The sequence below is a fragment of the Podarcis pityusensis genome, assembly GCF_964106645.2.
Source record: "Podarcis pityusensis genome assembly, chromosome: 9".
Taxonomy (NCBI): Eukaryota; Metazoa; Chordata; class Lepidosauria; order Squamata; family Lacertidae; genus Podarcis; species Podarcis pityusensis.
Window position 1 is genome coordinate 37,416,499 of NC_138034.1, and position 13,997 is coordinate 37,430,495.

Genomic DNA, 13,997 nt, shown 5'->3' on the forward strand with positions numbered 1-13,997 from the left:
TTCTGGCCTGCAATAAAATTCAAATTCCAACAGGACCCAATCCAACTATATCAGTGGGGGAGTTAATTATGTACTTCTCTCTTTTTAAAGACATGGGCATTAATAATATAATAAAAAAAAGGTGTTCTGGGTTGCATCCAAGATTAGTCTCAGAGTAGGCCCACTTAAATGATGAGGCGTGACTAAGTTAGGGCCATTAATTTCAATAGATCTACTCTGAATAGGACTAACATTGGCTAGAACACAGGCCAGGATTACAAATTAGCATGGGGCACTGAAAAGTGTGGCATGGGCTGTAATCTGCCTCATACCTACAAATTATAGCCAACGTCCCTGGGAGTAAAGTCCACTTATTTTGGGCAGCTTTATGTATGTCTGTATCCACATGCTTAGAACAGAACAGGAAATCAAGTCTCCCTCTGGAAAATTAAAGCAACATGTAAATCTGTATATGACTATCACCTAGATTGTATTTCATCTTTACAGGATAATTTAAAGTTATTATTCTTGAGAATTTTTAAACTTTGTAATAGCTGGAGACAAACAAAGCTATTCTGGTTGGAGGCTCTATCAAACTGAGCTTTGTGACCATATAGTTCTTTGTCAGATCAATAATTCAGTTGAATCTCTTTTCAAAAATGTTTTCAGATGATAAATTAGGAGAGTCAAAAAAGAAATATTTAGTTAGTCAGTGGAAGAGTTTCAGTTCCAGCAGAAATGTAATTTAGTTCTCAATGGGTCCCGAAATGAAAGGGGAATAACTGACGAAAGAGCCAGCTGTCACTGCAGAAGGAATACCAGCTATACATCCTGCAGCATATCCTAGTCATGTAGAATAATATCTTTCCAAGATTAATGTCCAACATTTATTTCAAATGGCTGTTGGCAATTTCTCCTACATCTAGAAAAGGCCAAGTAGTGTTTTTAATAGACTTTTTGGATTTCAATGATTCCACAGACTTCCTTCTGGCACCACTACCACTCCCCATATCTTGAAGAGGAAATTACAAAGCAATTGCAACACCTAGAAAGACAAAGGGGGACCACATGGGCAGAATACAGAATGATGCCAGTAAAGCAAATCCAGTAGAGAAGCAGTTGGAGATTTTAAAAAAACAAACCAGCGGCGTAGCGTGGGTTGTCAGCACCCGGGGCAAGGCAAGTAATTTGCACCCCCTAACCCGGGGCAAGGCAAGTAATTTGCGCCCCCTAACCCCTAACCTGCCGCCGCTGCCAGCTTCTTCTTGCTGCTGCCTGGTCTGGTCTGGTGTGGTTCTTTCCCGCGCTCAGCGCTGCGCTGGGCGGCGCTGCACTGTCCCTCCCCCAGATAGTCCCTCGCTCTCTCTCCGCACCGCACGCCTGGCACCCACCCCCTCCACAGTGGGCGGCGACCCAGCGGCTCGGATCGGATTCACACAGCCAGCACTGCAGTGAGAAAGAGTGAGTGAGCCAGGTAGGGGCAGAGAGCTGCGAGTGCGAGCGGGCCCCCCCCCAGATGTTGCGGCCAGCCCCCCCTGCACCCCCCACGCTATGCCACTGAAACAAACAAGTCTTTAGAGTCAAAATTTAATCCTCTCTTCTTTTTTGCTGCTGCTGATGTTGCGAAAGCTGGACATTTGGAAGATCACTTTTAAGTGATTGATAAACTGCCTCAAATATAGATAATGTAAATGATGGATTGAACGAACTCTGATCACGTTCAAGAACAGCCTTGTAGGGTACACATCACCCCAAACAGTGTAGAACAGAGCCACCATGGCTAGCACCCATTGCTAGCCTTACTGCTCTGTGAATTTGTCTAATCTTCTTTTAAACCCATTCATGTTAGTGATGGCCTCAAACCTGGGTGGCCTTAAAAGAAGATGAAACAAATTGGAGGAGGGTAGTTTAATAGCCATGAAGGTTATGTTCTACCTCCACCATCGGAGGCAATACACCTCTGTAGAGCCATCACTGGAGATCACAAGGTAGGAGAGTGTACAGTTTGCAGGCTTCCCATAGGCATCTGATTAGCTGCTGTGAGGAGAAGATGCTGAGCCAGCTAGGCCTTTGGTCTGATCTGACAGAACTCGTCTTATGTTCTTATGATCTGACCAAGAGTAAAAGCCAGCATCTGGTACCGAACTGCATCCCAGTATTTTTATTTATTTATCTAATTATCCATTTATTGAATTTCCATCCCACCCTTCTACCAAGGATCAGATTACAACACAACAATGCACAACAGAGTAACAAACAATACTTCCCATAGGCAGTTTAAAAAGCCATAGGTTGCTTAATTAGACAAACGCTGGGATGTAGATGTTTTTAGGAAGCACATAAGTAATGCAGGAAGGCAACCTTCCCTTACATTTGGACACTTCCACACATATGTTCACACCAATAGCTCTGGTAGTCTGAGGTTCTATTGAGTGAATGTGGCTCATGGTCACTGACAATTCTATCCTCCATTACACAGTGCGTTACTTTAGCTCAGGGGTCTGTAACCTTTTTGGACCAGGGCACGTGTTAAGTTTTGAGACATCAGTCACAAAATGATTGCCGTGACATCATGGCATAGTACACAATGACTGCAAGGCAGGATATTGTATAATACAAAACTATAGAGAGTACATTCATTGTTGCTTCTCCGTGCCATGGGCAACTTCAGGCTTACCTTGGATAGCTAGTGGAGATCACACAATATTAATTCCATACACATATAACAATGCACACCAACAACATGGAGCATTCCCTAGTAACAGGAAAAAATATACAAGGTGCATCTTGCGCACACACACACATCACACACATGCTGACCACAAACACATGTGCATCTCTCTCTCTCGATATATATATATATATATATATTATATATATCATCTCACACACTTCACATATGCAGTACACCTGTCCTGCCAAATGCATATCTCCTCTCTCACACAGACCACACGTAGCTCTTTCCCCCTTTCTCTCCCAAGTGTACTTTTCGTCTCACACACGTGGGTGTTTGCAGGATTCCCAGTGGGTGGGAGAGGCTTTTGGAGAGGCAGAGTAAACCACTGAAAGGCGTGAAGCAGGCTCATTTATCATGTACATGGTGTGTGTACATTTTGCCTCCTGGGTTCAGAAAATGCTAGAAACTTACTTTTGGTTTTATTGAAACCTGGAAACCTGAGGAGCATGGTTTATCCTGAGGGCATCCAAGAAGACCCTGGTGGGCACCATGGTCAGGTTGGTGACCCCTGACCTAGCCTATACTTTCAAAGTAAGATGGAAAATAAATCCAAATAAAGAAATATATAAACCACCCAAAGTGACAATGGTACCTCCTTATGTGCTCCTATCCTGATTTTTCTTTTTCTTACTTGATAGAATCCAGAGTCTTGTTTTGAATCTTAAAAGCTCCATATGTTCAATGCTGGTAGTAGAAAGTCATGTTTCTTTTTTCTAGAATTTGTTATTCTTAATGGTGCAACTTTTTCCGTTTAAAAAAAAAAGTATTGTGGATTATGAAATCTTTTCTGCATTTTAAAAATGAATGCATTCCCCATTGGGAATTATAAATCAGCAGCGGGGAATGTGTGTTCCCCCAGATGTTGCAGGACTACAACTCTGATCATTCCTGCCCTTGGGCTTTGCTGGATGGGCTGATGAGAGTTGGAGTGCAACAACATCTGAGGCATATGGTATAAACTGCTTCCCCAACCATGTTATAAATGCGTTATAAAAGGCAGAACAAAGCCACAGCATCCGTCAACCTACATTCATATCCAGAATTTGTTTGGCAGGACTTGATTTTTTTGCCCATAGTTCCACAGAACCTGTAGAACTGTTTCCAGAATCCACCCAGGCTCTCTTGCACATGCATAATCTCTTGCAGGATGGTGATATTATGCATGCCCTGTGAGGTCTGACTTAGCACCAGGGCTCTCTGGAACGGAAAGGAAGCACCACCAGATTCCAGTTATTCCCCATTCTCATTTCCCTCACAGCCCATCACAGGGTTGTGGTTCTAACTAATATCAAATGGTGCCCTACAAGAAGTAAATCATTGCTGCAATTTAATCTGGTTGTGTACGCAGGATTAAATGTTGCAGCCTAACCTGTGCTTTCAATGTAGGATGGAAATATCAATAAATCCAAATAAATAAATATAAGCTCCAAGCCATCAAATCTGACAGCAGCACTTTTGTTGTGTGCTGCTGCCCAGCCCAACCCCCCTTTTTTCTACTCACTCCAGTACTCTGGCAGAATTATTCAACTCCTGGATTTATCTTTAGTTTAATGATTTATAAATTCTAATTTCCTTCGCCAAACATTTTAAGGCTTAAACACTGCAGTGCTCACATTACACGTATTTATTAGGTATTCTCCTCCCCCTTCCTTCCCCTGGGAATGTTACTCTCAGCAACTTCATCCACATTTTTGGATTTCTAGCAAACGTCTTCCTTCATGGTGCCTTGTTGGGTCATTAACATTTACATGCCAACGGCTTCCCGCTGAGATTGTGTTAGTCGTCTTGGCACCCTTTCCCTCCAACATCTGCTATTTTTATAAAGCCAGTAATACTTTTGCCAGCAACTAGTCCTGTTTATATATGTAGTCCAGTTCTCATTCGGAGCTATTGCCTCTCTGGTCCAGGAGCATCTCATCTACAACTTATGACACACCTCCCAAAACACAAAAGCTGCCCACAAACCACAATTAAAAAGCCTCTTCAGTAATTAAACATGTTCTCCTGTCAAGGCTAATCAACTCATACGTCATAGTAAAAACTCTGTATACACATTCCAGCCTGGTACTGGAAGGCAGCGAAAAATTACCCTGTGATACAGAACCAACCTTTCAATCTTCATTAAAGTTAAACTACATTTCTTTCATGTTACGGCAGCTTTTCTTATTTATTCTTATGCTGTCTGCTCTAGGTTCAAGACTTGGTTTCAAGTGGGTGCCCAGCACCTCGGTTTATAGGTATGTTATACATCCAGGAACAATAAAACTGAGGTGAACGAATTAATGAGAGTAATTTCTGACTGCAGCTGCCAGATTTGCACCTGTGGTCACATAGTATCTCTGGTGTTGCAACCTATAGGTCAGTTATTTACCTAGTAGTCAGATGACTCAACACATATCACTTGAGATGCCACCCTAGACCTTGAATAGCATGTTTTTGAGAGGCATGGCATTCAGGCTTCCAGTAACCATCAGGAGCAGTGTAATAAAGTGAAAAGACGCAGGAGAGGGATAGCAAAGGAGGGATAGAGACAACAATTTCATGAGCCATTTGAAGAAGCTCAGTGCACCTCAAGTGAGGAGGGAATACAGTGACATAACAAATTATTTGCCTCCAGAAAGTACAGTGGTACCTTGGGTTAAGAACTTAATTGGTTCCGGAGGTCCGTTCTTAACCTGAAACTGTTCTTAACCTGAGGTACCACTTTAGCTAATGGGGCATCCTGCTGCCGCTGCACCGCCAAAGCACGATTTCTGTTCTCACCCTGAAGCAAAGTTCTTAACCCGAGGTACTATTTCTGGGTTAGCAGAGTCTGTAACCTGAAACATCTGTAACCCGAGGTACCACTGTACCAGCTTCATTCTCTGGCTTCTCCAAGTTTCTCTCCAAAATTCGGTCCCTGCTCTTGCCAACCTAGCAGTTTGAAAGCACGTCAAAGTGCAAGTAGATAAATAGGTACCACTCCGGTGGGAAGGTAAACGGCGTTTCCGTGTGCTGCTCTGGTTCACCAGAAGCAGCTTAGTCATGCTGGCCACATGACCCGGAAGCTGTATGCCGGCTCCCTTGGCTAATAAAGCGAGATGAGCGCCGTAACCCCAGAGTCGGTCACGACTGGACCTAATGGTCAGGGGTCCCTTTACCTTTACCTTTAAGAACGCTCATATCATTACAGTTAGAGCAGTAGTACTACGTTAGAGTACTAGTACTCAGTAGAACACAAGTTCCAATTCCAGAAGAAAGAGTTAAGGAATTTCGTATCAGGTCTTAGAGGATAGAAATATTGAGCAATATATTGAGTATATTTGACATACTCCTGGCTATATTGCTGGGCACAGGATTAGGTTTAAAGGAGCATTTTGGATGTATCTATCTCAGTTGACTGGTTTTTCCTTACTTTGTATAGACAGAGAACCAACTTCCAAGCTGGTTTGCTGGTTCTTTGCTATTGCTCCTCACAGGAACTTCAATAGAAGCTAAGAATCTAAACCATTTGCCTTAGATCATGTAAAAACTCTGTGGGACACAAAAAAATGTCTGTGGAACACAAAAATGTAACCAGATCTCCCAAGACCCAGAACAGATCATCATCACAAATTGTTATTTTCCCCCACAGCTTTGTAGAATGTTGACAGCTGCATTTGCAGCGATCACAACTCGGACCTTCACATAAAAAGAAGTATTCCCAAAGTGGAGCTTTCAATTGAGATTACACTCAAATTACATACACTTTCTGAACAGTTTGGAATAAAGTTTGGCCATCATAAATGACCCCCATAACAGTTGTGGGTTTAGTTCACACTGTGTGAGAATGGAAAAGCACAGGCAACATATATTTGACCTATGTTTTTCTCCAGTTCACCTCAGGGAGCTACAGTTCTGAGAGAGTAACAATCAGTCCATCTTTGCAAAGAGTTCTGGGAATTGTAGCTATCTGAAGAGACCTGGGGTCTCCTAACAACTCTTAGTTCCTTAACAAATTACAGCCCCTAGGATCCTTTGGGGGAAGCCATGCCTGTTTAAAGTGGCATAATCCTGCTTTCAGTGCTTAGTGCAGACAAGGGTTGCCATGTCTGACTCTTTGTACATTAAGACCTACAGGGAAGGACCTCTTGTGGGTGCCCCAACAATTGAGCTGAGGCAGCTGTGTGCTAGAGAGAGGGTCTTCAAGGAGTGGGGCCATAATTATTGAATGCTCTTCCCATAAAGTTTCACCTGGAATCTACCTTTTATCTTCTCAAGTTTGGGATACGATATTAATCTTTCTGACTGTTTTATGTTACTTCTGTGATGTTGTACACTTTCCCTTTTGTGTGTGTGTGTGTGAGAGAGAGAGAGAGAGAGAGAGAGAGAGAGAGAGAGTATTCTTTCCTCTAAATTGCCCCGGGGATATAAGGAAAGGCAATATTAAAAAATGACCATAAATAAATAATCCAACCCCATGTGTTTCTGATTATTTCAGATTTTTCCATCTGTTCCCCTCCCCAGCATACAAATATGTATTATTATGCTTATCCAAGGCCTCCTTGATACACTTATAATAGGTCTATGAAGACAGAATCTTATACAAACAGCCATACTTTTGCATGCCTGAGTTAGAACTCTCCCAGCCATTTGGTATCTATGTAATTGGTTGGACACTTCTATAATGGTATGACATGCTTGTAAATATTAACTGTGGTGGAACACAGAATCTCAGCAAAATTTTACTGCGTTTTTGGAGGGGAAGTGAAAGGTCAGCTTGCCAAGGAGAGTAACTTCACACAGACACTAGGGTCACCTGAGCACTGCTGGCGTCAAATGGGTGGTAGCAGAGCAAGGAGAATGAAGAGGGTGTGAGTTTTAAGAAAGGGAGAATAGCAAGAGAATCTCAGAAAACAGAGAAGAGCCAGAAGCCTGAGAAAAGTGAAGCAGAGGAAGCCTGGTGATGAGGAAGTGGTGGAGGAAATGCACGTGTGTCTTTTGGGTGATGAAAGAGCAATAAAGGTATAGAAAGGCAGGAACAGGAAGACTAAGTGAGCAATCCTAGCTACCTCCCTCTCAGTCCAAAGGGGAATTATAGAGATGCGGGGTCATTGCTATACCCGCGACATGTGGGAAATGGAGGCAGATTGGGCCTGGATCAAGCCTGTTGCCATCACATAGCGGCAACAGAGCTAGCTCAGGATACAATGGATCCCAGGTCAGTTTGCACCAACCCCACTCAAGAAAGCTTCATCTTCCGGTTGGTGGGACGAAGCAGGGGCTCTGCACCAGTGGAGTAGTGATGCGGCTGCCAGTGGGAGGCTGATGGAGGCCTGTAGGTCTACTGGGGGGACACCTCTGCCCAGCACAAAGGGGGGGGGAGATTGCTTTGTCAGGAAGAAGAAGAGTTTGTATTTGATATCCTGCCTTTCACTCCCCTTCAGGAGTCTCAAAGCAGCTAACATTCTCCTTTCCCTTCCTCCCCCACAACAAACACTCTGTGAGGCGAGTGGGGCTGAGAGACTTCAGAGAAGTGTGACTGGCCCAAGGTCACCCAGCAACTGCATGTGGAGGAGTGGGGAAGCGAACCCGGTTCCCCAGATTACAAATCTACTGCTCTTAACCACTACACCACACTGGCGAGAGGAGGCGAGAGAGGACACTTAGGCTGCAGTTAAGTGCACACTTCCTTGAGAGTAAGCCTCCTTGAATCTAAGTATTCAATTCCACTGTTAATTTCACCTTTTGACTTAAATTACTAGTTAGCACTTCGTATCCGTTAACCACTATATGAAGCAGGCTCTAGTCCAGGGAAGCTTATGTAACAATAAATTTCTTACAATTGAACGTACAAGGATTATTATCTCCCCAGGTTGAAGTATTTCAGTCAGTAGAAGAGAGGGTTTGAATTAATAAACTGTAAAACCCCATACAGATTTACAGCCAAATACAGTCAACTGGAGTTAATGGAATTATATAAATCTAAGTGCTTTCTTTTAAGTTGGGATGTGAATCAAGCTGTTGATTAATTAAGATAAAAGCCAGTTTGAGTTCTGGCTCTTTCTGTGCAAGAAATACAATTTTTCATTTAACGGCTTTTTAAAAGTACACAATAGCTATTGTATGAGAGAGAGAAATAATGCTAGAAAAGTTGTTGGCTTCCTTCATAAGGGCACCTTTGATGAGAAGGTCATAGTTTTCCAACTCTGTAAAATATTGGTTTTGAAATAATGTTTATGTGCTGAGATAAAAGGTCTACTGAACTTTTGAGATGAAGAATGAAAACATTAGTTCGAGGAACAAATGGTCACATTTAATCCCTAAAGGTCGGGTGTCTCTACTGCAGGGGTGGGGAACCTGCGTCCTTCTACATGTTGTTGTATTACAACTCCCATCTTCCCATGACCATTGGTTATGCTGGAGTCCACCAACATTTGGATGCCTGCAGCAGAGGTGCTATCTTGCACCCAAGATTGAGGAGTGCCACCCGCCATTCACCGTGTGTGGGGGCGTTAGGTGCCCAGCATGCATTGCATGTGTGACATCATGTGTGTGATGTCGAATCATCAGGAGGCCAAGCACAGAGACTAGTGTGGCACAGCTTTCTTTCTCATACTCAGGAAGAACCAGCCACTGAACTGCACCACTCTTGGCTCAGTGATCAACCTCCTCTGACCCCTCAGCATTGAGGGGGCCTGGCCCCATGCCAGCAGATTTTGAGGGGGCCGAAGACACCTCCACCCCTAGGAGTTAGCACACCTCGCCCACAGCTTCCCCAGCCCTGCTTTAGTTACTCAGTTTACTTTGCCAATTGGCACATAATATTCTGTCACTCCTGGAGACAACCGAGCATGCTTAATCATCACTAGGATGGATTTGTTTTGTACTTCTGCCTATCTCAAGGTTCACCCAGACATGCTGATACCTCCTTCTTGTTTCTTACTGGCCCTGTTTTGCTTTCCAATCTGTTGGCACTCAGAGTTTGCTCTTAGAGAGAATGGTCATCTTTTCATCTCTCGATGTTCTTATTAATTTTGAGAGGCTAGTTTAAGTTCTTTCCCAACATAGGCCAGTTAAGGTGTCTCTGAATAAGGGCCACACCTCTTGTGTCTTGGTTCCTCCTCAATAAAATGTGAGCAACTGATACGCCAAGTATGCCAATTATGTGCATCCACACTATGCAAATTAGTTATGTCCTTCAAGGTCATCATATGTTTCCAATGCACCCTTTGCAATCTTCCTGGCTGCGGATAAGAAGAAAGGCTGAGCCTCATTTACAGTAAGCCGTATTTATATTTTGGCAAGAGAAAAGGGGGCCTTAAATGTTTAAATATAGAGCTACACCATAAAAAAGTATCTGAGAACAAGGAACACAAAGAGTTTTTCCTCAAATTATTTCTTCCCAGAACAAAGCCCCTTTGCATTATTTATAAACCCTCCCAAGGTAGGTAATTGGGGCTGAGAGACTTATCGAGTATGGTCTCCCAAATGCTTTAAGATCTTTATCTTCTTTTGAAGTTCATTAATGATAAGAGGAAGTCACACAATTACACTTACACAGCATGAACTGGGAGCTTTATGGCAGATTAAGAATGGGATCTGCTAACATGTAGCACTGCCAATTACTGCATTCCAGAAATTATTTTCTAAAAACATTGAATATGGAATGATTGCATTACACAAATAAGTACCTATTCCTCTTGTTCTCTGCCTTTTTTTTTAATTACCTCAATTACTGTTTTTAACTGCAAATTCATTGGAACATCTCCTGGCTCTGGGGCTGCGATTATTAAACTGATAATAGTTCAAATGGTTTTCTTTGTGGCTGTTCTGAGCCATTATTTCTATTCCAGCTTGACATAAATCCTGGTTTTCATAAACTAGGCAGTGAAGCATTTATGACAGGTAAGAAAGGGATATATATATATATATATCTTTTAAAAATGTTTTTTAAAGTTTGGCAGTTTTCCCAATAAAATTCATCTGACATGCTTCCATGCAGATGTTTAACAGTGTCATCCTATGCATGCGTTCTCAGAAGAGTGACTGAATTCAGTGGGGTTTACTCCCAGGACAGTGTGCTAAAGGCTTACGTTGATACCGGCTTATACTCAACTCACCTTGAAGAGCTTAACTCCAGCAAAGACTGTCAACACAGCTAATTCCAAGAGCCAGCCACCGCTCTCAGTTGTTGGGTTATCCCTAGACTTTTGGTCAGCTCTGGGGAACCAGACACCCTAGCCTTGGGTTGCATTCAACTAACATTTTACTCAGGGCAGAACCCTTTGAAATTAATGGACCTCAATGAATCATGACCATTACTTCCAATGGGCCCAACTCTTCTTCAGCGACATAAAGTATGAACATTACAAAGCATCCATTTTGCCTTGGGGCATATAGACAACAGTGGCTTAAAATGCAGGGAGGTCATTCCCTGCCACCCAGTCCTTGCATTTCAAGTTGCATTTTTATATCGTTGCACACACCATTACCTGATTTGTTTCCCTGCACCTGCAACCCCCATAAACTCCTAGTCAGGGAAGCTGCCATCAGCACATGCAAAATGGCTGTCTGAAGTGTACATGCCTCACCGTAACCGCGGCTTACGTATTCAGATAATATGGAAACTGATTGAAGAGATCAATCAGCAGTATTTCTCAAGAAGCTACAGGATGCAGCTTGCATTGCGGCTAACATTATCGCTATTCAGCTTCAAACACTAACAGTGGGAGCCCACTGGAGTCAGAGTAAATGGTAATTTGTACACAGTCTTGGTCTCTTTTCAGTTTCTGAGCAGGAAAGCACATGCACTCAGACGATGCTGGTGGGGAAAGACTCTTTCACAAACTGATAAACACCACAAGCCCATTCAAACATTGTGGGAGGAATCCAGTGACACTCTCTTCTGATAGCTCTGTCAGCGCAAGCCAGCAAAATGAAATCATCCCCACTCTCTAAGTCGTCGTACGGTCTAAAAGCAAGTAACGTATGTTTAAAACATTGAAACAAAAACACAACCTAAGACCAGTAAGACAGCCATGTAAAAACACAAAAAAGTGAATAAAGCAGAAATTCAGTCGTGTAAGACAAGGTCCAATCTTATGGGTCAGGGAAAGCTTGGAATATAGAATGTATTGTTGCATATTGTTATAGAATGTATTGTTGCATATTGTTGCCTGTTAACTGAGGATCAATCAATTGTATTCAAATACATTTGCATCTCAAGAAAATGAAAGTGTCATTTTTTTAAGCATTCAAAAAGATAAGTGCTCACTTCCTCCATCTTTACTCATTTCCGTCAGATTTGCTCTGAATCTTTGGCTCATTTGCTTACAGAATACTGAGATAGCAAACATAAATGACCTCAGTAACCACAGTGGCAAAGTTTATTTGGAGAGTTACTGGTTTGGTGGATATGGAGAAAGGAGGAGAAGGGAGACTAGGGTAAATAATTGTTTCTAATGGTTTCTCTGTATTATTTATTTTGGACTTACGGCAGTAGACTTCAACAGAAACTTTATGGGGCTAATAAAATTCCCAACATTCTCAGACATGGGTCGTGGTGTTTATATATTAGGCAGAATACAACGGCGTGTTTATGAGAAGAATCCAAGCACTTTGCAGTGATTCAAATAATTAAGCACACGTTTTAAAAAGTTTGAATGCTGAGTTACAGGTAGACTTGGAGCAATCAGAGCTTTACCTCTCTAGGGGGTCTGTTTACACAAACACATGAGACATTTCAAAAAACGAACATACTTAAAAAACATTGTTTAGTCCACTGTTTCCCCTAAACAAAGTAATAGCAGCAGCAGCAGCAGTTATTCCTGTTAAATATCATGGGGTTCTTGTCTAATGATGCATTGAAGATATTGAATTGGATCCCACAAAATGCAAGAGGTAATTAGCCACTGGGATCAAGGCAGGAACTTTCATAACTGGCTGCAGTCCTCAAACCATTTATTTGAATGCAACCTTAGAGAAGCTGAGTGGTCAGCAGTGGTAAAGTTCAACCCAAGCTTGTTAGAGACGAGATTTCTAGCCGAGCCTAACATACCAATTTTGTATGTGCACTGAAATGTGGGGGGGGGGGGGAGAGACATCCATAAAAAAATCCCACCCTGCAGCTTGAAGTAGTAGGAGCTGTTAGTATTTATATTGTACTTACATTGTAAATGTATTTCACAAAGTATAAATAGTATTGGGGAAAGAAGGTGGCATTTGGCAGCTGGTTGGTTATTCTGTTAGTTGATCCTTCGACTGAGTATGTGGGAGTGTTGTGACTTCAAGCGGACGCTTTGTGGAGGATTTTGTGAGGACAGGCAAGCTATGGATTAATAACTTTTCACTGTTGTGAAGGAGTTTTGAAAACAAAAAGGACTAAACCCTCTCTTGAGCTCAAGGGAGAGAAACGTATTGTATTCATTCATATATATATGAATGAATAATACTTCTTGTTTGGCTGTTGCCAACCTGACAAGTAAAGATTTATGTTCAAGTCTTTTGTAAGGTGTCTATTTTATCACAAATAGCTAACCAAGCATGCTTATAATAGTCAACCAATCTCTTGCACAACCTACCAAACACAGCCTATCAATAAAACTGATTATAAAGGGTGACAGACAAAGAACTGGCAATCAAAACATGTCTTAGAAATATAACAGCATTTTACAAATTTGTCACCTGTTCTGCATTATATATCGGGAAACATCAAGAGGGTGTTTAAAGACCAGATGCTACTGGGACTACAACTCTTCTCACCCCTGACTATTGGCTATGCTGACTGAAGTTGATGGGAGTGGAAATCCAGAAATGCAAGAAGGAGCACCAATTCCGCAACCCTGCTGTTACACAATCACATAAGAGGTTGGATTATGCATTTCCCCAGCCCTTGGTGATAATCACTATAGGAAAAGAATGCATAGGTTACGATTTCTAACGCCCAATGATGACAAGGGAAACATCTATCTTTAGAAGGAACGCTAGCAAATCTGCCATCTAAAGGTCTTGCAGATAAACTGTCCAGTGAAATAGCTCTTCCATATTTAGGTACGGATAAAAAAATTAAATAAGGTATACAGTTATTGAAGGGAGATCAAGGCATAATCTGTGAATGCCGGGTGCATGGCTAGGGCTGGCCCAAGGCATTTTGCTGCCTAAGGCAAAGGTCAAGACTGCACTCTCCCATGGCACATATAGAAGCTGACTGGACTTGCAGGTGAATTTAACTTCAACATTGGTGACAGGTCAGTATCCTCCGCTGTAACTAAGGACAGCAGGCTAGCTTAGTGGGTGATATGCAGGCTGAATGGCACACACA

The 13,997-nt window shown here is 42.3% G+C and overlaps 1 long non-coding RNA gene across 1 annotated transcript in view; it reads right to left on the reverse strand.

The window, feature by feature from the left end:
- Nucleotides 1-13,997, reverse strand: part of LOC308485554 — an 87,068-nt gene that overhangs the window by 453 nt on the left and 72,618 nt on the right. The window lies entirely within an intron of this gene.